General features: G+C 36.1%; 1 non-coding gene across 1 annotated transcript; it reads left to right on the top strand.

Moving 5' to 3' along the window:
• The first annotated feature begins 19,166 nt into the window (after positions 1-19,166).
• Positions 19,167-19,323, top strand: LOC129400676 (U1 spliceosomal RNA). Its single transcript, XR_008627863.1, has one exon. It is a non-coding gene; the product is annotated as a U1 spliceosomal RNA (small nuclear RNA).
• The last annotated feature ends 6,666 nt before the right edge of the window (positions 19,324-25,989 follow it).

Genomic DNA, 25,989 nt, shown 5'->3' on the forward strand with positions numbered 1-25,989 from the left:
CTAGTGCTTGCACACCTTTTTAGTTGCAGTGCCCTTTTGGGTCATACCCTTTTGTGGGCTAACATAAATCTGACGGTGGTACATCAGAAATCCCTTATGGCATCTGGAACTGGAGAAAGCAGCTTCTAGTCCCAAATAACAGGGCAGCAGGATTGCACTTAGTGTATGTAGAATACTAAATAAGTTGAATTTGTGACCACACACTTGCAAATCATGTGCTCTAAGACTGCACAAAATTTCCAGGTCCTGAATATCTTTTTTTTTTCAGTAACTGCAACTATTTAAAAATCTGAATAACATCTGAAGTATCTGTTAAGAATAGTATTTCCCAAAATGGATGGTACATTTACCTGGAGGATACTAGAAATATAGTTGAGGTGGGTGCTGCTGTGTCTTCAAGTGCAACTGGGCTGATTTTTCTTTTCTTTTATTCTTTTTAAAGTTTCTCATTTTATTTATTTATTTATTTTTTTAAATTTATTTTATTGAATCACCAAGTGGAAAGTTACAAAGTTCTCAGGCTTATATCTCAGTTACACAATGTTCAAACACCCATCCCTTCACCAGTGCCCATATTCCACCACCAATAAAAACAAAAACAAAAGCAAAAACAAAACAAACAAACAAACAAAAAAAGAAAACAGTATACATCCCACCCCTCACCCCCCAACCCACCCCGTACGTGAGTGATAATTTCACTTCCTTTTCTCTTTACCTTGATTACATTCCAGATTCCAACACATAACTCACTATTGTTGTTAGAGTTTCAAAACAGACTCACTATTTTTGTTGGAATTTATCCCCTAAGAATACAGCTCTATTAACAGGGAAATATTTGAGAATAAGTTTTCCACTGATGAGAATGAAGAGATAAAATGTCGCGCGGCCGCGATAGCAGCCGCGCGGTTTCCAATTTCTGTATTATAGTAATTAAGTCCGCGAAGATTTAAGTTTGAAAATGAATCATTACCCTTCCTGAAACAGCATGTAGCCAAAGTTAGTTCACAGTCTCCATACATGGGTGCAAGCACTTGTTGGAACCCCAATTCCTAAAGCTGTCTCTGGTTCCGGCTTGTTCCACATCCACTGGCTCTGCAGAGGCATGGGCACCCGGGCCGAAAACCCAGCCGGCCGGAGCCGAGCACCAGCCCCGGCTGGGGCTGGCCCTGTATGGGGGCTGATTTTTCTGTTTGCTTAAAGAAGGTAGGTTTTCAGGAGACAGAAAGGTGCTAAGTGATTTCTGAAAAGGGTACATCATGATTTGGGGAACTTCTGATTTAGAAACTAGAAATCCTCCTTTTCTATTTCCTAATTCAACTATTGATTGATAAATCAGTTTTGAGAATTTGCTAATAAAAATCATGACAGTAATAGCTACCATTAAGGCTGTAGCTTTACGTGCTAGGTTCAGGCACTTTACATAAAGGATTTCTAATTTTTATTAAAACTCAATAATATAAACATTTTACCCCTATTTTGTAAAAGACAAATTGAAGCCAAGAGAAGTTTAATAAGTTGCCTAAGGTCATAAGTCTTATTTGAACTTGCTTTTTATCCCTGATTCTATAGCCCGTGTTATTCTTATTGTTTTTCTTCTGTTCTACACTGACTTCTCACAAAATTACAGTTATATTTTATAAATAATACCTTCATAGAAGAACCTTAATAACATGGTTAACTTGATAGATAATCACTTAAACACTTTTTTCACTAGTAAATATTAGTCATCCTCAAAAAAATACTGAGTGCTTTTCATTTATTTCATCAAATAATATTGGCTACCTGCTCTGTACAATGTACTACTATTGCCATATTGGGAATATCAACTGGGAAATAAGCAGAACCTAGAGTATTGTAATAAAATAACTAAGCATTGCTACAGCAGTTATAATAATAATAATAATAAAAGGTGGTTGTATAAAACTTGCTACATAAAAGAAAGCAATCTAAAGAATTTTTGGCAAGACACTTTGGTACATGTATAAATCAGTGATTTGAGACTGCTAAATTGATAAAAATGAGTTGATAAAATAAACAAAAATACCTTAAACTTCCAATTAAATGACAAAAATTATGCTGTTAGAAGAGAAAAGAGCACTTTAAGAAGAAATGGTTGATTAATGAAGAGCTGAGAAGTTTTGAAACCAAAACAGCACAGTAGGCAAATTATAAACACAATGGAAGCAACAATTAGCTGACAATTATTTACCTAAGTGGTGCTTAGTTACTTCTTTCATCAGAAATATTTTTAGAGCTATCAGCATTTATTTTCTACTAAAGTTGATGAAATAAAAATATAAAACTAGAAATTATATTTTGCACATTTTCAAATTTGTGTAGATTCAGTCACAAAAAGCTTTGTTTCTTTGAAGTATTCTAAGAATACAGGGAAACCTTTTGTTATTCCCGTGCAAAAGACACAAATAAAAAATATCAATATCTGAGAAGCATTAGGCACTGTTGAGAGAGAACTAAATAATTTCCTTGTCTTATTCAGTAGAAAATGAATTTTAATAACCAACTACTATCCTTTACAAAATCTGTCCTTATGTTATATGAATGCCATTTATGTAAATATCAATCATTATGAAAAATAAAAAATAGAATGATTTTTGCAAAGGGCAGAGAAGAATAGGCTGTTCTCTTGCTGCATGAAGCAGTAGTTAGTAAGACTGTTTTCAAATTTCAGATAATGAAATAGTACAAAAACCTAGAATCTGCTTTCAGAAAACCATCAGAAGGGAGAGGTGTATGTAGTGAAAGACATTGCTTGCATTTTAGGTTATGATGTTCTGACACCTGTGAGTGTCTGACTTAGTGGACTTATTTTTTAAAGTGGTGCTTAAAAGTGTTAGTAGGGAACATAAGTAGATAATGCAAATATGTTACCGACCCCTACCAATAGTTGCAATTATGCAAATTTTAAAACCTTCATATTTTATAATTAGGTGTAGTGGGCTTATGTGCTTAAGTATCCACTGGTCAGCTCAAATTCTCCAATCTGCTGAACATCTTTTCCCATAAAAATATCATGTTTCAAAAAGACAAATAGGCAAATAGCAAAGAAATGGCAGAATGTTTATGATAAAAAGAAAAATATGACATCTTGCCTAATTTTTAGTGACAAATACCTTATTTAGCATATAAAAATATTTCTGATGTACTGAGATGTTTGACATTAAGCATATTGCTGAATTATATAGAAATATTAACTTGGATTTAATATCATTAAACTAAAAGAATGAACTTTTTTTAAAATAAAAGTCTAGAGGAAAGTAGATTGCCAATAGTAAAAAAAACTTAAAATCTAAGGTATTTAAATTTTAAATTATAAAGTCTAATTTTAAATTATACATAAACCAAAATACCTAGCTATTTTAAGGTGTTAGGTAGGTATTTTGGTTTACGTATAATTGGATGCTAAACTATATAGTTATCCACATACTAAAAATATACATTATATTTATTCGTACTTATATACCATGTATATGATTGTAGTTTTAATTATATGTGTATATATTCTCAAAACACATATTAAATCTTATATATCTACACAAAACTTAAGAAATTAAATATAAATCTTTTATTCTGTTATATTAAGTAGATTGCAGGTTATATTAAGTATGGGTGTATTTTTAGTTAAGAAATTATATTGACTTAAATACATTAGAATTTGTAGCTACAACTTCTCTTTCGATGATTAGATCTATCTTGTTCAACTATATTTTGAATAAATTGCATACTCTGTCTTTATTTATAATTTAATGACACGCTAAGTTTAGGAATTTAAGGGTCATTCAACAGGAGGTAAAGAAACGTACAAAAAGATTGGTCTTTCCAAAGAAGGAAAGGAAAACAAAATAGAAAAGAACTAGATCATTAACACAAGGTGGCACTATGGACCAGTTTCTTACAAGTGAGAGTACTTAACGTGTTTTCTATCTTTCCAAGACTGGTGTATAATATTGTCTTCTCCATTTTGTATGCGATATTGCTCTTAAAAATCTGGTGAGAAAATAAGATAAAGAAGTTCATTAATTTAAAAAATTAAAAAATTTAGAACCCTGTTAGACTTTTAGAAATATAAATAGTAGTCACAAATTAAAATGTTAGATATCCCTGCTTCATTGATTTTTCTACAAGAGGATACTGTGCATTTATTATTCTTATCATCTCTTTAATGCACTGCTCTTCTTTATGAGCTTTGCCATATTTCTAGTCTGATTTGGCTAAAAATCTAATTTTTGAGCCTAAACTCATCATTTATCGAGTGATGTGGATATTTTACTTAAAGGCCACTTTCATGTTACCACAATGCCTACAATGTTTTTCAATCTAGTATATTCTGTGGACAGTTAATTATGTAGTCATTTAAATACAAATTATTTTTTAACTTTCCACTCCTTTCCATCTTAATTACAAGAAAAGAAAGTGCATAGAATGTGAGAACTTATCTCTCCCTCTCTCCCTCTCTCTCTCTCTCTCTCTCTCTCTTTATCTATCTATCTATCTATCTATCTGTCTATCTATCTATCTATCTATCTATCTATCTATCTATCTATCTATCTATCTATCTATTCACATACATACACTCAGAGGAAATTTTGCATCATATTTCTATCCAGACCAATTCCATTATTTATTTTAAAATAATATGAGAACTCTTGTCAGTTATAAGTCTGTATTAATAACTCATGTGATATCTACTTCCTCTAGAATAATTGTTCACTAGTATTAATCAGTTTTTAAAAGTATCTTTAGAGGTTCATGATGAATAAGACTAAAATAAATCATGTTCCTCCAGGGAATAAACCTATTTTGTGTTACTGTCACAAACACTCTTTTTACATGAGATATTTAGAAAGTATTAATAAAAGAAGACTTTTATTTGCAAAGCATGATGCAATTTTGGTGAAGCCTCTTTTTTTAAAAATTAAGAATATTTAGCTTTACTGCTTTATAATTCCCAAACATTTTAACCAAATGGTGTAACACAGTTGGTATTTTATGCTACTTCAGGGAATGAGCATCTTAGTCCAACTCCTATAACAGCTTTAAACTGTTTGGGTTGCTATATACAGACATAAATATAAGCAAAAATTTATATAAATGTGACTTTTCTAATTCTATGAAATATTTATATTGTAATATAAATATAAGATACATATATTATGTAGGAATCAAGGATAAGCATATTTAGAAGTAAGTACAAAAGTCAATATTGTCCTTTAGCATTTATTGAAGTCCTTAATCATGAGTGGTACTCAACAGAATGCAGAATTAGATAAAGATCTAGTGAAACAAGATTCTGATCTTATTTCTGTGCTTCAAACAATAATGACAACATCAATGTCAATAACATCAAAGTGTAAAATATTTCAGATCATATACACTTAAATTTTATACATAATAAATGGCATAATTAGCACATGTACATACACAAAGATTTAGATACTGCTTTTAAGATTATAGATGAAAAGGTCAAATGCCTCTTAGTAGAATTTCCTTTAAATATTTAATTACATATACAAGTGAATGCCCATAACAGAAAATTATATTTTAATTTAGAAACAATTTACTCTCACATTCCATGAAACAATTTCATTTAGAAGCTACTAATGTATCTTCAATAATTTCTTTGATTTAAACTGTTAATCTTTGTTATTTAGGAATATTTTCTAGAAAATGGGCTTTTTATTCTGAAACTACATTGGATAAAGAACTTTTTAACCATTATATAATGTTATTGAAATTTTGATCTGAGGCTAGGAGTTATAAAAAATGTTAGAGCACATGGCTAGCATGTAGCAGTTCCAGTTTCTGTGGTACCATGTGATCTCCTGAGTGTCACCAGGAGGGCGGCTATATTCTCCAGAACCATTGGGCCTAGCTGTATTGTATTCTCTGGATTTAGCTGGGAATATTTCCTCTGCCCCAGCCTTCTGAACTCCTGAAGCTCTCTGGGAGTTCCTATTATTCCACTATCAAAGAAACTTTCATGAAAAGAGTGTCATTTGCATAACCTAAGGAAAATGCATATTTTTGTTGTTCTTATTATCTTTTTTATCTGCTGTTTTAGAAATGGAATTTTATAGTACATAATCTCTATAATGGAATAAGTTACTGTTTGACTTTTTTCAAAAGAAGCTTATAAAAAAAATATGTACAATGGCTTTAAACAAGACAAGGAGGCATTAGTCCCAACGGTAATAATTAAATCTGGATTTGTTCCTTATAAAATTATAGACATTTTAGCTGACCTCTACTAACATCCAAAGTTAACATTGATACTGGAATACTAGAATACAATTATAAAACATTTCTCTTTTCTAAAGAATTTTAATAGATTATTTTAATTTGTCTTTGGATACACTTGATTGTATTAAATCAATGAAATCACAATTCTAGAGTTGTCTTTGAAGAATGCATTCCAAGCAAAGGAGTTAGTCCTTTACATTTAGATGAAATTGGTCTTCAATGAATAAATAATTAACTATATTTAATTTATGTGCACAAACACTATTCATTTATAATCACCTGAAAATATGAAACTTTATATACATAAAGAAATGGGTATTTGTTGAATAACTATAGAAGGAATTAAGTACAGTTATCTGCTCAACTAATCTTAAATTAGTCTGCCTGAAATTGGGTAACACTTCTACCACTTTTTGTCCTCTGCTCTTGGGCAATTGTCACCTGCTCTGTGCATCAATAGTTATATCAGTGTCATTGACTAGTTACTTAGGAGATCATAATGATCATAATGAATACTTGGTTACAGTAAATGCTACAAAAGTGTGTGTGTGTGTGTATGTGTTTGAGATGCTGTGATTTTAAATACAAGACAATGGTCACTTCTTGCACACATCATTTCAGTACCATTCCCATCACCAAAGTGCCTGCTTTCTTCCACAAATGTTCCAAAGATCTCTCCCATACATTCCTCTGCACTCAGTTCTGTGGACCGATTCTCTATATTTGTTGCCTTTTACATTGCATTGGTTCCTGGCTGTTTGTTTATATTCCACATATTAGACAGATCTTTCTGTGTCTGTCCCTTTCCTTCTAGCTGACTTCACTCAGCATGATACCCTCTAGTTCCATAGAGACACACATAATATATATATATATATACATATATATACACATATATATATCACTGTATCACTGTCATCTTATTGTTCATCAATTTGCTCAAGCAGGTGCCAGTAACATTTTCATTTGTCCCTGTCACGTGCTAGTGTAGCCCAATGGTGTTTCCCCACTCCAGGAATACGAAGAGCACAATATTGCTACTGTTTTTGGCATATCAAATATATCATGGGTAGCGTGCCAGGCTCTGCATATACATATATAATATACGTATATATTCATATACACATATATACACATCATCATCATCATCATCATCATCATCATCCCATTAATAGTCAAATTTCTTGAGTGGTCTCAGTAACATCTCCATTCATCCTAGCCCTGAGATTTTAGAATCCTCTTTTTACTCATCCTTCCCAACAACGCCACATTGGAGGCTCTTTTTTGGGTCAGGGGAATGATACCCATCATTGTTACTGGTTTTGGCATATGAATGCATCATGGGGAATTTGTGAGGCTCTCCCATGTGGGCAGGAAACTCCTGCCCACATGGGAGCTTGCCAGGTTCTCCCAGAGAGAGAACTAGGCTATAAGATGTCCCTTTGGGGAGCTTGGTTTTATAGTCTCTGGATGCTGACGATTGACAGGATTACACAGGGCTGGGGGCAGTCCCTGGGTGTGACCGCCTAGCTACTGGAAAATGGGAAATCTGGGCAGAAGAGGCCCAGTCCCGATGCGAGGTTTGGAGGTCTCAGTCCTGGGTCCCACACACCTGGGTTCCTCTGCCGGTCCCTTCATGCGTCCGAACATGTGGAGAGGGGTCTTGAGCGTGACTGTCGCTATACTCCGGAGGTCTTTGGTCGAAGGAGATCTGCTAGGGATGGGGAAGGAAACTGAAGCCCACCCCCTCCCAGGGGTACTGGGGAAGACAGCCAGGTGCGGGGGCAAGAGACTGTATACATATACACATATATACACACATATAAGAAAATATAGACAGAACTATACATTGGTGGCCATTTACTGGATAGTTCTATCTCTATTTTCTTCAAAGTATTTATATATATACAAGTATTTTGTTGGGTTCTGGTCTAATCTCAAGTTCTTTAATCTATGTTAAGTTGATTTTTGTGAATGGTTAGAGGCATGGTTATGTTTCTTTTATTTTTACATTTTTACATATTACTATCCAGTTTTTGGCAGAGTCTCTTGCCCGTGAACCTGGCTGTCTTCCCTGGGGCACCTCGGAGGGGGTGGGCTTCAGATTCTCTCATTCTCTCCCCGCCCCAAGCAGAGATCCTGGTGGCCGAAGACCTCTGGATCCTAGCCACAGCCATGCTCAAGGCCCCCTCCACATGTTCGGACGAACTTCAAGCATGAAGGTACCGGCAGAGGAACCCAGGTGTGTGGGACCTAGGGCTGAGACCTCCACGCCTGCTCAGATTGGGACTGGGCCTTTCTGCCCAGATTTCCCATTTTCCAGTAGCTAGGTGGTCACACCCAGGGCCTGCCTCCAGCCCCGTGTAATCCCATAAAAGGCCAACATTCAGAGACTTAGAAGCAAGCTCTTGGAGCACGTGGCCGCTTTGCGGCCATGCAATATCTTATAGCCTAGTTCTCCCCCTGGGAGAAACTGGCAAGCTACCGAGAGTTTCCTGCCCACATGGGAGAGCCTTCCAGACTCCCCATGATGTATTCATATGCCAAAACCAGTAACAAGCTGGGTGTTATTCCCCTGACCCTGAAAAGCCTCCAATGTGGAATTGTTGGGAAGGACGAGTAAAGAGAGGCTTCTAAAATCTCAGGGCTAGGACGAATGAAGATGTCACTAAGACCACTCGAGAAATTTGATGATCAACGGGATGATGATTATGATGATGATCAAGTTTTCACAGCACCATTTGCTGAAAAGCCTTTACTTGCTTCACCCATAAATCTGATGGTTTATCAAAGGTCTCTCAATTCTGTTACACTGGTCCATGGATCTATCTTTGTCCCTGTACTGTAGAGTTTTTAATTATAATAGCTTTATATTACAATTCAAGAAAAGCATTACCCCCCATTTATTTTTCTTCTTAGAATTACTTAGGCTATTCAAGGAGTTTTATAGTCCCCCATTTTTTTTTTCTGTTGTTTAGACCACACCTGGCAGTGCTCAAGGCTTACTCCTGGCTCTGTGCTCAGGAATCAATCCTGGCAGGCTTAGGGAACCATATGCAGTGCCAGAGATCAAACCTAGGTTGACTGAGAAAAGGCAGTAACTTTACCTGATATAATTAGTTGTCCCAGCCCACTGTCTCAAAATCATTTTAATGAAGTTTTGTCCAAGTCCTTGAAGAATGTCATTAGGGTCTTAATGGGAACTGAATCGAACCTGTAAAATTATTTGTGTATTATCATTTTGACAACATTGATTCTTTCAATCCATGACTCAGAAATATTTTCTGGTTTCCTGGTTTCTTTTGCTATTCTTTTCAACAATTATTTATAGTTTTTACTGTATTAGACTTTCACCTGTGTTGTTAAATTGATTCCTAGATATTTGATGTATTTGAACATTAGTAAGGGGTTGTACTTGTTTTTTCTTTTTTGGGTCACACCCAGCGATGCTCAGGGGTTACTCCTTGCTCTGTACTCAGGAATCACACCTGGCAGTGCTCAGGCGACCATATGGGATGCTGGGAATCAAAACCTGGTCAGCCACATGCAAGGCAAACGCCCTACCCGCTGTACTATCGCTACAGCCCCTGTTGAATCATTCTTTGATGCCTAGAATAAAGCTCACTTTATTATGGTTCATAATTCTTTCAATACTTGTTGTATTTGCCTTAATAAGACATTTTTTGAAGATAACCAATTTTCAACAGGAATGTTGTTCCTATAACTTTCTTTTTTGGTAATAGTTCTGTCTGCTTCCGGTATTAAGATACTGTTGACTTTGTAAAATTGTTAGGGGAAATTGTAGTCAAAATAAGAAGTGTGTTTTGAAAATCACCTTATCACTATCACTGTCATTCCCATTGTTCATCAATTTGCCTGAGCAGGCACCAGTAATGTCTCCATTACTCTTAGCCCTGAGATTTTAGCAAACTCTCTTTACTCATTCTTCCCAATGGTGCCACATTAGAGCCTCTTTCAGGGTTAGGGGAATGAGACCCATCATTTTTACTGGTTTTGGCATATTGAATATGTCACAGGGAGCTTGCCAGGCTCTGCTGTTCAGGCAGGATACTCTCGGTAGCTTGCCGGGTTCTCTGAGAGGGAGAACTATACAATAAGTGGAGCTTTGTTTTAGTCTCTGGGTCTTGGCCATTGATGGGATTACATGGTGCCGGGGTGGGGGTGTTGGGGGGGAGTTTGTTGGTGTGACTGCCTAGCTACTTGAAAAAGGGGAATCTGGGTGGAGGAGGCCCAGTCCTGATTTGAGCAGGTTTGGAGCTCTTAGTCCCGGGTCCCCTACACCTGGGTTTCTCTGCTGGTTCCTTCATGTGTGAGGCTTGTCCGAGCATGTGGAGAGTGGCTTTGAGCATGGCTGTGGCTGGGTTCCAGAAATCTTCAGCTTCTGGGGCTCTGCTTGGAACGGGAAGGGAAGCTCAACCTGCCCCTTTCCCAGGGTCCCCGGTGAAGACAGCCAGGCTTGGGGGCAGGAGACTCTGCAGTGCTTTGAAAATAAATAAATAAATAAATAAATAAATAAATAAATAAATAAATAAATAAATAATAGGCAATGGAATCATGTATTTGTACCTGCTCCCTTCCTTAAAATTGAAAAGTTGTTATTTTGGGAGTATTGAAAAAATGCCAGAGAGACAGTACAATCTCTGGTAACAGCGCCACATGGATCTCCTACTCCCTGCCAGGAGTGACCCTAAGCACAGAGCCAAGAAAATGCTCTAGGCACAACCAGGTATGCTGGCTATTTCCTTCCCCCACCCCAAAATGATAAAATTATAAATAAGAGAGGTTAGAGAGGTTCCTTTTACTCTTATCAGCACAGCATATAAGTACCTTTTCCTCGTTGACTTTCAGGTCACAACTGGCAATACCCAGGGTTTACTTGTGGCTCTGCTCTCAGGAATGACTCCTAGCAATAGATAGGGGACCTTATAGGATACCAGGGGTGGAGCCTGGGTTGACTGGGTCCAAGGCGAGTACCCAACTCACCATACTATCTCTCTGTACTTTGTATATTTTAAATATTTTTAACTAGAATCCTAAGATTTCAACACTTTTAAAATCAAATAGTTATTTTTCTAATGTGACTTTATGTTGCCTTTGCTGTTTAGGGTTATATCTAATGTAGAGATTGAGGTGGAAACACATGTCTAGCATGTGTAAAACATTTGCCCTGAGTTTGATCCCTGCAGCTGTATGTTCCCCATACTCCTTATCCAATGACTGTGGTTCTGGTGTCTCTTACACAACCCTTGGCAAAGAAGCATGTATGCACAGACAGATAAGCTGAGCACCAGACTATCACATTCTGATAGAACAGACTCTCTGAAAGTGGCCCAGGCCCTCTGAACACCAGATCCTCTAGGAGTAACCACTGCTAAAAGGTGAAACAGCGTACCTTGTGAAAATGAATTTAGACCATGAACCTTATTTCTTTTATTGGCATAACCAAAACATGAAGTTTGATCTTTTTCTTTTTTGTCTACATATAATCACTGTCATTCTGTTTAAATAAATAACTCATCAAAACCATAAGTACTTCAGACACTTAGATAAATAGGTCACCTTTGCTTGCTACATTTTATTCTAACATCTTAAGTAACTTCTCCAAGCACTTTTCAATGATTCATTGTCTCTCTTATTTTTAATTAGCACTTTGTTATTTTTTTGTAGCCTGGATTCTACAGATTTTAAAAATAGCACTTGGGTTTTTAACTGTAGGCAAATATGCCTACCATACAACAGGAAAACTGGTAACTTTATCCTTTGGCATATTTGTATTGAAATAAGTTTGATATAGTTTCTAAAAACTCTTCACTACACAAGATTCAAAGTTGGATTACATTTGTAAATAAATGGCTTATTTACATATGTAAAGTGACAGGAACATTCAATATATAAAACCAGTGAATTATTGGTATGTGATCTTCTAGTTCACATACCACTTAATAGTTTTAAGTGATTAAAACTATTTACTGTCTCTGTAATTGCTAAGGAGTTAAAAAGTTTCTTTTATTTCTTTCTTTACCATTCATGCAGACTAAACTCCTACAGCTAAAGGGCCTTTAACAGGACTCTAGACAGCTCCTTAACTGTAGTCAATTGACTCTATGAACTGAAGCCATGATATACCACACACCATATGAAGTTGTAAAAGGGAAGGAGAGTGTCAGAAATGTGTCATCAATCCCTGATAATGCAACTGATTGTCTATCCTTACTACTTTTGTCTATGTTTGTAGGCACTCTCTTCAGACAGGCCAATTTACCCAGAGGGATTGATAGATATCTAACTAACAACTGTTCTGTATCTAACTCAGTCATAATTAAACCCTTAATGGCAATCATGAAAATTTCCTCTCACTGGTTAGGTAATTGCAGGCACAGAGAATGAAAGCTTTACTATAATTGTAGGCCTTTTTGCCAGCTGAATATTGAAATGTGTTAGTATTGTGATTATTTAATGTCCCAATGTGGCATGTGGCCAATGCTTAAAGTACACTCCAGAAAACTATAAAGAAAAGCATAAACAAAGCTTAACTCTCTAATAGTATTTTAATTCTGCTTGCAGTGAGAATGCACAAGCTTTGCTATTGTAAACTTAAGCCTTGGCAAAGGGCAGATAATGATAGAAACTAATTTTGAGCTAAATAAGTGTCACACATTTGGAAATGAAACCATCTACACATCCTGGCTCTATTTTTGCCTTTGCAAGTAACGTTTATTTTAGTTCATTTTGTTATTTCCTGTTAAGCATATGTTAATAAACTATTTTTTTTGTTTATTTAAGAAAACATTCCAAACTCAGTGGCCTAAAACAGCCATCATGTATTCTTGTCAATGTATCTGCCAGTTGACTAGGGTTTGCATGATTCAAGATAGGCCCAGTGGATAACTCTGACACATAAGCTCAGTTGAACTCATTCCCACTGTCTGATTCTTCTCGAAGTTTTCTTATTTGGAACATGCTTTTTCCAGAAGGTTGAAATGCAATGCCAAACCCAATCAGACAACTGCATTTCAATCACTTTATAATAATTCATCTACTAAAATCCATTGTCCAAAATAAGTACTAAAATTGGTCAAGACTAAAGTCAATGGTTAAAGAAATTTAATCTCTCTCGATGGATAAGATGAAAATTTACACAAAAATAACAAAAATTGGGGGATGGGTGAAAAACTAAAACCAATAACCTACACAAGGACTAGATATTTTTTTTCAAATTATGGCTATATAACCCAAGGTTATATAACCTTGCAAGAAGGTTACAAGATTTCTATCCATACCTAATCATAGTCAGATAATATGCATTAACTTTTTTTTTTTTTTTTTTTTTTTTTTTTTGTTTTTTTTTTTTTTTGTATTATTTTTTTTTTTTTTTAATTTATTTATTTTTAATTAGAGAATCACCGTGAGGGTACAGTTACAGATTTATACACTTCTGTGCTCACACTTCCCTCATACAAAGTTTGGGAACCCATCCCTTCACCATTGCCCATTCTCCACCACCCGTAAACCCAGTGTCCCTCCCACCCTCCCCAATCCCATCTCCCCCCCACCCCACCCTGCCACTGTGGCAAGGCATTCCCTTCTGCTTTCTCTCTCTAATTAGCTGTTGTGGTTTGCAACAAAGGTGTTGAGTGGCCGCTGTGCTCAGTCTCTAGCCCTCATTCAGCCCGCAACTCCCTTCCCCCACATGGCCTTCGACTGCAATGTAGTTGGTGATCGCTTCTCTGAGTTGACCTTTCCCCGGAACGTGAGGCCAGCCTCGAAGCCATGGAGTCAACCTCCTGGTACTTATTTCTACAGTTCTTGGGTGTTAGTCTCCCACTCTGTTATTCTATATACCATAGATGAGTGCAATCTTTCTATGTCTGTCTCTCTCTTTCTGACTCATTTCACTCAGCATGAAACTTTTCATGCCCATCCACTTAACTACAAAATTCTTGACCTCCTTTTTTCTAACAGCTGCATAGTATTCCATTGTATAGATGTACCAAAGTTTCCTCAACCAGTCATCCATTCTGGGGCATTCGGGTTTTTTCCAGGTTCTGGCTATTGTAAACAGTGCTGCGATAAACATACATGTGCAGATGTTGTTTCGATTGTACTTTTTTGATTCTCTGGGATATATTCCCAGCAGTGGTATTGCTGGGTCAAATGGGAATTCAATATCTAATTTTTTGAGAGTCGTCCAAATTGTTTTCCAGAAGGGCTGAACCAGTCGGCATTCCCACCAGCAGTGAAGAAGGGTCCCTTTCTCCCCACATCCTCTCCAACAGCGGTTGCTTTTGTTCTTTTGGATGTGTGCTAGTCTCTGTGGTGTGAGGTGGTATCTCATGGTTGTTTTGATCTGCATCTCTCTGATGATTAGTGATGTAGAGCACTTTTTCATGTGCCTTTTGGCCATTCGTATTTCTTCCTTGGTAAAGTTTCTGTTCATTTCTTTGCCCCATTTTTTGATGGGGTTGGATGTTTTCTTCTTGTAGAGCTCAACCAGTGCTTTATATACCATTGATATCAACCCCTTATCTGATGGGTATTGTGTAAATATCCTTTCCCATTCTGTGGATAGTCTTTGTATTCTGGTCACTGTATCTCTTGCGGTGCAGAAGCTTTTTAGTTTAATGTAGTCCCATTTGTTGATCTCTGTTTTTACTAGATTGCTTAGTTCCGTGTCACCTTTGAAGATACCCTTATCTTCAATATCGTGGAGGGTTTCGCCGACCTTGTCTTCAATGTACCTTATGGTTTGTGGTCTAATGTTGAGGTCTTTAATCCATTTTGATCTGACTTTTGTGCATGGTGTCAGGTCAAGGTCTAAACCCATTTTTTTGCATGTGGTTGTCCAGTTGTGCCAGCACCATTTGTTAAAGAGGCTTTCCTTGCTCCACTTCACTTCTCTTGCTCCCTTATCAAAGATTAGATGGTCATACATTTGGGGTTGTGTGTAGGGATATTCCACCCTGTTCCATTGGTCTACGGCTCTGCCTTTGTTCCAGTACCATGCTGTTTTAATTGTTACTGCTTTGTAGTAAAGTTTGAGGTTGGGGATGGTGATGCCTCCCATCATCTTTTTCCCAAGAATTGTTTTAGCTATCCTTGGACGTTTGTTATTCCATATGAATTTTAGGATTGCTTGATCCATTTCTTTGAAGAATGTCATGGGTATATTTATAGGGATCGCATTGAATCTGTATAATGCTTTAGGGAGTATTGCCATTTTGACAACATTGATTCTCCCTATCCACGAGCAGGGTATATGTTTCCATTTCCTCATGTCCTCTTTGATTTCATGGAGTAGCGTTATGTAGTTTTCTTTGTAAAGGTCTTTTACTTCCTTGGTTAAGCTGATTCCGAGGTACCTGATTTTCTGGGGCACGATTGTGAATGGGATTGCTTTTTTCATGTCCCTTTCCTCTGCCTCATTGTTTGCATATATGAAGGCCATGGATTTTTGGGTATTGATTTTGTAGCCTGCAACTTTACTGTATAAGTCTATTGTTTCTAAGAGTTTCTTAGTAGAGGTTTTAGGCTTCTCTAGATATAGTATCATGTCGTCTGCAAATAGTGAGAGTTTGATTTCTTCCCTTCCTATCTGGATGCCCTTAATCTCTTTTTCTTGTCTAATAGCTATCGCAAGTACTTCCAGTACTATATTGAAGAGGAGTGGTGAGAGTGGGCATCCTTGTCTTGTGCCTGATCTCAGAGGAAAGGCCCTTAGTTTTTCCCCGTTGAGGATAATGCTTGCCGTAGGCTTGTGATAGATGGCTTCGACTATCTTGAGGAAAGTTCCTCCAAACCCCATTTTGGCAAGGGTTTTCATCATGAAAGGATGTTGGATCTTGTCAAATGCTTTCTCTGCATCTATTGATATGATCATATGGTTTTTATCTTTCCTTTGCATTAACTTTTTAACACTAATTTTCTGATTTGTATGAAGTGACATTTTCAGATTTATTGTAGTAAAAACAATAAGTATACCTAAATATCTTAAAAAAATTAAAATGAGAGCATATGTCTATGTACGAACATATATTGCATGGGACCATATAATAAGCAATTTCTAAATAACATCTATGACAATGTACAAAATCTTTCTCATTCAACCAAAGATATACATAGCTCAAGAAATAGTACTACTTTCTCATTTATCATCAATCTTCTTTAGGAATTGAGAAGGTGTCATCACAGGGATTCTGACAAGCAAAGGAAAGTTTTTAGTGTGTATTTCAGGACTGTGTGTCTGAACAAATATTTATGGAACAAATATAGGAAAGTAGAGATATAACGATTTTTTAATATTTTACTGAAAGTGATCTCAGTTAATAAATAATCATTTATTGAATAAATTAATGGATTTTTTTGGGGGGGTGTACATCTATTGATGCTCAGGAATTACTTCTGGTGGTGTTTTAAGGAATCCATATGTAATCCTGGGGATTGAAACTAGTTTGACTGATGCAAGGCAAACACCTTGTCCACTATACTATCTCTTTGACCCCAGTTATAACAGAAACAGTTTAGAAACTTCAATATCTTATCCTTTTTTTCTCAGATAATTTGTGGACACGTGACACTGCTAATGAGTCTCTCTTCTTCCCAAGAATAAATTTAGAATATGTCCCCTAACCTCCATAGCATTGGCTTAGGGCTAGAATGGATTTCTGACAAATGGATTGTAAGCAGAAGTAATATGTGACAATTCCTTGGCCAAAATTATTTTTTAAATCAACATTTTTCTCTAGATACATTCTTTCTTTTCTTTTCTCTTTCTTTCTTTCTTTCTTTCTTTCTTTCTTTCTTTCTTTCTTTCTTTCTTTCTTTCTTTCTTTCTTTCTTTCCTTCTTTCTTTCTTCTTTCCTTCCTTCTTTCTTTCTTTCTTTCTTTCTTTCTTTCTTTCTTTCTTTCTTTCTTTCTTTCTTTCTTTCTTTCTTTCTTTCTTTCCTTCTTTCTTTCCTTCTTTATTTCTTTCTCTCTCTCTTTCTTTCTTTCTTTCTTTCTTTCTTTCTTTCTTTCTTTCTTTCTTTCTTTCTTTCTTTCTTTCTTTCTTTCTTTCTTTCTTTCTTTCTTTCCTTCTTTATTTCTTCCTTCCTTCCTTCCTTCCTTCCTTCCTTCCTTCCTTCCTTCCTTCCTTCCTTCCTTCCTTCCTTCCTTCCTTCCTTCCTTTCTTTCTTTCTTTCTTTCTTTCTTTCTTTCTTTCTTTCTTTCTTTCTTTCTTTCTTTCTTTCTTTCTTTCTTTCCTTCCTTCTTCATTTCTTTCTCTTTCTTCCTTCCTTCCTTCCTTCCTTCCTTCCTTCCTTCCTTCCTTCCTTCCTTCCTTCCTTCCTTCCTTCCTTCCTTCCTTCCTTCCTTCCTTCCTTTCTTTCTTTCTTTCTTTCCTTCTTTCTTTCTTTCTTTTTTGTTTTTGCTTTTTGGGTCATACCTGGCATTGCACAGGGGTTACTCCTGGCTCATTCACTCAGGAATTACTCCTAGCACTCAGGAATTACTTAGCGGACCACATGAGATGCTGGGAATCGAATCCAGGTCTGCCACATGCAAGGCAAAAACCCTACCCGCTGTGCTATTGCTCCAGCCCCCAATACTTTCTGATTCAATTACTTGATTCAAAAAAAGGGAGGGAAAAATGTTAGTCACATATGAAAAGAATGTTACATATGAAAAAAGTTTTTGTTGTGTAAAGCTCCATACCAAACTATATTAGATTTATATGTTTGGTGTTTTTAAAACATCCAAAAATTATCATCAATGGGCTTAGATAGTTTGCAATGTATAGTGAAAAACTGATCAATATTGGCAGTCAATAGGTTTGAGGACATTTTTAGTATTCTTCAGACAAATATTTGGTAAAATTATGTTTTAAAAGATACCCTTATTATTTTGTACAAGAATATCTAGGAACATTTCTTGGGAAGAAAATTTAGCTATGTGGGTCTTCTGTCCTCTGTTGGTGACTATGGAACAGCACTAAATGAATATAAAGAATAAGAGAATAATTTGTTGGTTTACAAACAGAAATGAAACTTAGCTGAAACTAAGTTCTGGATCTTGCTTATTGGCATCAAATAGTAAGAGAAAGCATTGAAAAAAGATTGAGTAATGAGAACTTAGAGAATTATCAATTGAAGAAAATCCACACAGCATATGACATACTGGAGAGTTTTGTTCTAGTATATCTCAAAGTCAGCATCACTAAAAGAAGCAAGGGGAAGTGGGGACATGGGGGAAGCAAGAACTTTTGAGAAGAATATAGTCAGTTCTATGCCAATTATGTTTTTGTAAAGTCCCTCAAAGATATAAAAAGTCAATATTCAACAGAAATTTTCTTTATTTTTGGAGTAGCAAACATATATTTGAGGTAGCCACTTTTGTTAGTGACTGGAGAACCAATGGACTGTATGCTGGACTCTAACATGTAAAGCATGTACTCTAAACACTTGAGCCATTTTCCCAGCCCTATTTAGGGTATTTTACAAAAATATTACTGATTATGACAGCATATATCGAAGAAATTATTTTATCTATATCTATGTAAAACCCACATGGCAGAGCTACCCGTGGCGTGCTACCCGTGGCGTACTCGATATGCCAAAAACAGTAACAATGATGGTCCTCATTCCCCTGATCCTGAAAGAGCCCCCAATAGTCCATCAGGCTACACTAGCATGCAACAGGGAGAATGGAGATGTTACTGGCACCCGCTTGTGCAAATCGATAAACAATAGGATGATAGTGATACAGTGATTTAGGGCATTTGATTATGATATAAAACAAAAGTTGGGCAGTCAAGCCTCCTGTACTTTGAAGCAGTCTGTAAAAATCTTCACAGCCTCAGAGGACATACTATCCATAATCCATCACATATATAATCATGGAAAAATACTGACACAATACTTATTTGGCAGGGGAAATACCATGATCATGAAGATGGTTTTCCCAGGATGAGACTTATTCATTGTACTCTAGATGTGCTCATCCCTGTGATTTCCCCAAATGTGGGAAACTACATAATTTGTGGTAGTGGAAAAATGTGTTCACTGTCTCCCCTAGGAAAAAAGAAAAGAAAAGAAAAATACTGACAAGAATAAATAACCAGGGGTCAGAGGGAAGGAACACCAAAACCTGTGGCAAATTAGTTTTTTCAAGGTAGCATGATCAGAAATGACTAAAGTTTAACATTTCTATTGCCAGGGTGTTTCAGACCTGCCCATTAGGTGCGGGAAAATAAAATCTTACCCATTTAGTACATAAATCAGTAGACAACTGTACTAATGAATACTATCCCTCCTGTAGAGAGTCTAGGAATATCACCATATCACCGATGCACATTTAGTCAAGAGTTCTGACTTGAGAAGATGAATGCGTGCTTTTTTCTGTATGTTGAAAATATATTTTATGCTATAATGACTGACTATGGCAATGTTGTTAGTTCCTACTACTATACCTGTGGCTCATCAGTAGACTGTATTGCTCAGATTTCTTTGTAGTTGTGGAAAACCATAGCTGAGATGGAGATTGAAATAATGTAAAGAGAGTAATATGCCATCTCCAGAGGTAGTTTCTTTAGAGAAATAATACCTTTACCCTAATCTGTTTTTGCCTCCATATTGTAAAATGTAGAGGAAATTGGACTCTGGAAGATGTTGGATCTACCAAAGGTAAGAATGCCAAATCTCCCCTACTGTTGCCGCCGAGATGTGATCCCAGGGGCAGCACGCATGTGCAGCCTCTCCGCAGCTGCACGAGCGTGAATCCAGACACAGCTAAACCACTTTTGACATGGGCAGCTCCTTGCAGAATGTCTCCAGCCTGAGAACTAAGGCGCAACCCCATGCCCGCCCAGGAGGGGAAAGGTATTTCTCTCTCTCGCCAATTCCCTTCTGGGGATGAAGGGCGTGGTGACCGCCATATTATGATGACCACAGATGGGGTTTACAAGCTTGCAATGATCCAATATCCGGAAGAAATCTCCCTGGACTTAGCTGTTAAAGTACAGAAATCCAAAACCGCGTGGCCGCGGCAGACCTCATTTCTCTTCACAACAGGTCTGACTCTAGTGGGGTACTCCTAACAATAATGGTGAGGTTTGTGTTGAAATATTGAATGTAACCAAAGTAAATAGAAAGTAAAGTGAAATTTATCAGTTACAAGGCGGGGGGGGGTGCAGGGGTGGGCGGGATAGGAGGTGTACTGTGGTTTTTTTTTGGTGGTGGGATATGGGCACTGGTGAAGGGATGGTTGTTTCAGCATTGTATGACTAAGACATAAGCCTGAAAGCATTGTAATTTTCCACATGGTGATTCAATAAAATAAAATTCTTATTTTAAAAACAAAGAATGCCAAATCTTTTATATCACAAATTGATATTTAATGATGGGATGGAAGCGCATTGCTTTTTGTATTAAGAAACTATCTGATCTGGGGCCGGAGCGATAGCACAGAGGGTAGGGCATTTGCCTTGCACGTGGCCGACCCGGGTTTGATCCCCGGCATCCCATATGGTCCCCCAAGCACTGCCAGGAGTAATTCCTGAGTGCAAAGCCAGGAGTAATCCCTGAGCATCGCTGAGCGTGACCCGAAAAGCAAAAAAACAAAACAAAACTATCTGATTTATTTTAGCAATTTTTACATCTTGTTTTAGTATTGTTAATTATCTTAAAATTGTATTCATACTTTCAGTTGATATCTTAAATTTATGAATTATATCTAATCTCATACTTTATTTTATAATTTCATAATAGTTTTGCTCTAAAAATAATGTACATATTCAATGTAAGGTCAATAAAATCCCAAAGGAATGTTTTATGACAAATATTTTTTTTTCTTTTTGAGTCACACCAGGGATGTACAGGCATTATTCCTGGCTCATGCACTCAGGAATTACTCCTGGCAGTGCTCGGGGAACCATATGGGATGCTGGGAATAGAATCCGAGTCAGCCTCATGCAAGGCAAATACCCTACCCGCTATGCTATCCACTCCAGCCCAAATATTGTTAAATTACCAAATAGACACTAGCAGTTAGTGTCATTCAAATGTCATTTATTAGTCATTTAAAAATGACTAATTGATTAAGCTTTACAATAAGATCACATAATAAAAACTATATGATGACAATATTTAAATAAGCAGTAAGGTAACAGAAGAAAAATATAGCCCAGAACAGACTCTGCAAAGGGGGCTGGAAATTTTAAGATATGAACTATAAATCAGAAAAAAAAACTGTAGCAACTGTGCACTTATTATCCAAAAGCAACCAAGACCTAATTATTCTGTTTTTCAATTGTCAAACTATGTTGAGAGGGAGTAAAACAATCACTACAAAATCTCACATCATGTGAAAGTCTCATTAGAAATATTGTGGGTTACTCATTTCAACAGTTACAGAAATGAGAAGACTTCATTTTATTCCCCCTGAAATATTGAGAATTTTGATGAAATGCTTCTGTACGTTTTATTTTCTTATTGTGGGGGTGGTGTGGGGTGCAGGGTGTAAGATGTTGGGTCTGTGGTGCTCAGAGTTTACTCCGTAAGTAGCCCGATGGTGCTCAGGATTTATTCCTGGCTCTATGCTCAGGGATCATTCCCAGCAGTGTTTACGGACCATTCTGGGTTCCAGGGATCAAACCCAGATGGACTATGTGCAAGGTAAGTGACCTATTCGCTGTCCTATTGCCCTGGTTATCACCACTGCTGAATTAAGACAGAGTTTAGCGTGATGGATGTAAGAATATCTCCTGCTTCACACTAAGAAAATGCTAAAGAAGAAAGAGAAATTAAATCTGCTTACCAGAAACTATAGATGTTTAGAAATTTTTCTCTCAAAAAATCACATTAGGGGCTGGATTGATAGCACAGAGGGTAGGGCGTTTGTCTTGCATGCGGCCGACCCAGGTTTGAATCCCAGCATCCCATATGGTCCCCTGAGCACCGCCAGGTGTGGTTCCTGAGTGCACAGCCAGGAGTAATCCCTGTGCATCGCCAGGTGTGACCCAAAAAGCAAAAAAAAAAATTAATTTTTTTTATTAATTCAGAGAGAGTTTATCTTTGCTTTGTATAAATCCTAAGACAAATGAACACATTAAGCATGTAAATAAATGGACAAATAACAGAAGTGTCAATATTCTTAAAAGATAATAAACAAAATAAAAATAATACATGACCAGCTTTAATTTGATGTACAATGGAAAATAAAGAGTTGATGTAAAAAAATCTTGATGTAAAGTCAAGGAAAGCAAAGCTCAGCAAGTGAGAGGAGAAAGGATTTGAACAAGAAATTTGCAAATGTATAAATATGACCGTACTAATATTTTATGTGAAGAATACAAATTTGTGTAAAACATATACAAAACACTTGAGACATGCATTAAAACATTAAAGATGCTGAAACATTGACCTATCATTGCAATAATTGGATTCTGAAAAAAGTAAAAAAATTATCAAACATCACAGTATTCATGGTAGAGGTGATAAAAATTGAATTAACAGATGTTGGGGAACTAGTAAATAAATTAAAATTGAATATTATACAATGTAAAATGAAATTAGAAATAAAATTTAATAATTTTATTGGATTTAACAGTACATAAATTATGGTGATATTAATAAACAATAAAAAGGAGCACAAAGAAAAGTTTTTTTTTTCTAAAACAAGATGTGCATTTTAGAGAACTGGAAGAAAATATCTGTCAAATACAAAAGAGTCAATATTGCTAAAAATACTGTATATAAATTATAAAAATAATATATTTAATTATAGAAGGGTAGTAATTTAATTTTTATACTTCTCCAGCTTTGTAAACTGTACATTATTTGAAAAATCAGATAATTTTTGACGTTTGTCTCCCTCAAATCAACACTACAGATAAACATTAAGAATTATGAAGTATTTAGTGAAACTAAGGTTTCATGTAATTATAATCTATTGAATAACTGCATTCTAGTGTTAATAATAAAGGACATAACAAAAATTTTGTAATGGATTTTTCACATTTCTAAACATCGTGTTTAGACAACCAATAGTTGCTTATATAAAGACATATACAATAGAATCATAAATTAAAATGTTCTCTGTCTTTTGTTTAAAGTCCACTTCCATTAAAACAGTATTAATTACCATTTTCCTTACTAAAGCATAAAATTTAAATACTTTATTTTGTGTATCAAACTGTGTTTCAGAATAGGCTGCACTTAATTATAGTTTGGTGGGTATTACTGAAATCCTGTTATGGTTAAACACATGGTGTGAAACATGTGTTTATCCAGTCTCTTTGGTTTTGTAATCTTTACCATATTGTCTCAAATAAGTTAAGATAACTACATACACTTCTTACTGTTCTTCCAGTTTCTTCATGTTAGAAAGTTTATGTGCAAAACCTCTAAACAGAATTGACAATCCACAAAGGAAATATTTTACTATAGAAAACCATAGGGTGGGTGGGAACAGATGGAAAAAATATTCATACTGGTATTTAAAGAACTTTTAATAACCAATGTATGTTTATATTATTTCCAGACTGCTTATGTGACATTGGAAAAAAAAGAATGTCAAAGTTTAGAATGATTCACAGCTAAGTATTATCTCAAGGACAGAACATTTGATAAGATGTAGTGATTTTAATAAGTCATTTATTAAAAACTTGAAGATGTATAAAAGCTTATGCTTAGAAAAAAGTTTGATTAAATATCTCTTTCTCTGATGGAATGTAAAGCCGTTTCCTGTGTTAAACCAGAGTAATATTTTGTTTGTGATTACAAGACTTCACAGAGCTTTTAAAGGCTAATGTGCAGCCTACATTTCCCCAAAACTTAACCTGTTATGTTCTTCCAAAATTCTTATTTTAAAAGTTTTGAAAACTTGTGTTCCTCAGAAAATTGTTTGCAAAATTCTTATCCTGACAATTATCATATTGCTATTTTTAGTGAAAAGATTTTTTTAGTCAAACTTTTAACTTTTCTCAAAAATACAATTGAAAGTTATCAAATCCATCTACATACCACTGAACATGATTGACTATAAGCAGTGTCCTGCTTCTTGTTTCATAAGAACAGCTATATACTCTAGCTGTGATTTATTGAAAAGATAAATGGAGAAATGAGTTAGAGGAAAACAGATGCCTAACTTGGCTCACGTAACTTGAAATTACTTTTAGAAAACATTCACAGGCGCACATCCAGGTACCATGGGGAACTACACAATAGGGTAAAAACAGCTCTAGAGAACTAAGTGATCCCTTAGCACTTGTCGCCCTTTTCTCACTGCTTTAGAGTTCCACAGGATGCCAGCCCGGTCAGTCTTTTTTGCCTTCTGCAGCTCTTGCTGTCACTTACAAGCTGACCCTCATTATTCTTCTCTCTATTGAGGCATTTTCTTAACTCTGAGCCCTACATCCCCATAGTTTCTGCTTACTGCTTCCTTTCTATGCATCTCTCAGCAACTCTACCCTCCTATTGTCTTCATCCTTTCTTTGAATGTCCCATTCAAACTTCACAAAAGAGATGAAAATCTGATTGGGTCTGTCAGTCTCATCCATTTTATGGTAACCAGTTGGCTAAAGTGTTCTCTCCAGGACAACATACATTCTGCTGGCCAGACTCTGTGTGGGTGCCTTTGTGTCTAGCACATACACTGGGACTAATTGTATATGGTAAGACTGTTGGCGTCACCTGCGTGAGGTTCCCTCTGTGGGAATGCAGGCACCTTGAAATGACCAAGGAAAACCATGAAACTGGCTGATGACGTATGATACCTCCTGTCAATATTGCTTACATCTTCTTTTGTATTTAATGTAGTACATCTTAACAAAAAATATTTTATTTACATAGCCTGATAAGGAATTAAAATGTTTTTGCTTAAATTTGTATAAATACATACATGGAAACAATAAACATAATAGATGAAATCCTCCTAGAAACCTCAATAGATATGCAAACTAATTTGGGAGATACACTGTCAAAGAAATTGAAGGCATATGTAAGGAAGACTGTTTTATGGACAAATGTGAGTCATGAAATTGGATAGTCAACCAGTTGGTGAAATAATACATTCATTAGATATTCTTAATAATAAAATATGGAATGAAGAATTATACCTTTAGTAGTATCTGTGAAGCTTTAAAGGCTACATTTGAGATTCAGGAAGAACTTTACTTTCCTTAATCTTGCAGAAGAGAAGACCAGAGATGTTGAGACTGAGAAGATGCATTACCCTCCAATGCAGAACGTCAATAAGGTGTATGCACTGAAATGGGTTGGAAACCATTGAAGGCCAAGAAAATGACAAGCAGAGAATGTAAAGAGCCTTGTGCTCTGTCATCAATAGTTTGAATGCTCTAGAGAGGTCAAGACCCATAAGATTAGCCCCTTCTTCTGTCACACAAAAATTGAAAGGCTGGTTTAAACTGTGCTTTTATAATAGCACTATAAAGTAAGGTCATTCTTCCATGTATGCCAATAAGAACATTCACATCTGCAGCAATTTGTGCTATGGTAAGCCATAAAAGCAAAAGAAAGAGCACTTGGTTATATATATTCTTAGGAAACAGGAGTGCCCAGAATCAATGAAATAGGAAAGTCACTGAGTGAGCAAGAACACACCTTGAAAAAGTAGCCATGGCATTGGAATCGTGTTAATTGAGTTCCTTCTCTGGCTCAATTTATACCATTGGTAGCAACATTTCCTCTGAGGGTGCAGGAGATCAATAATGTGACTGAC

This window comes from Sorex araneus, chromosome X, assembly GCF_027595985.1.
Source record: "Sorex araneus isolate mSorAra2 chromosome X, mSorAra2.pri, whole genome shotgun sequence".
NCBI lineage: Eukaryota > Metazoa > Chordata > Mammalia > Eulipotyphla > Soricidae > Sorex > Sorex araneus.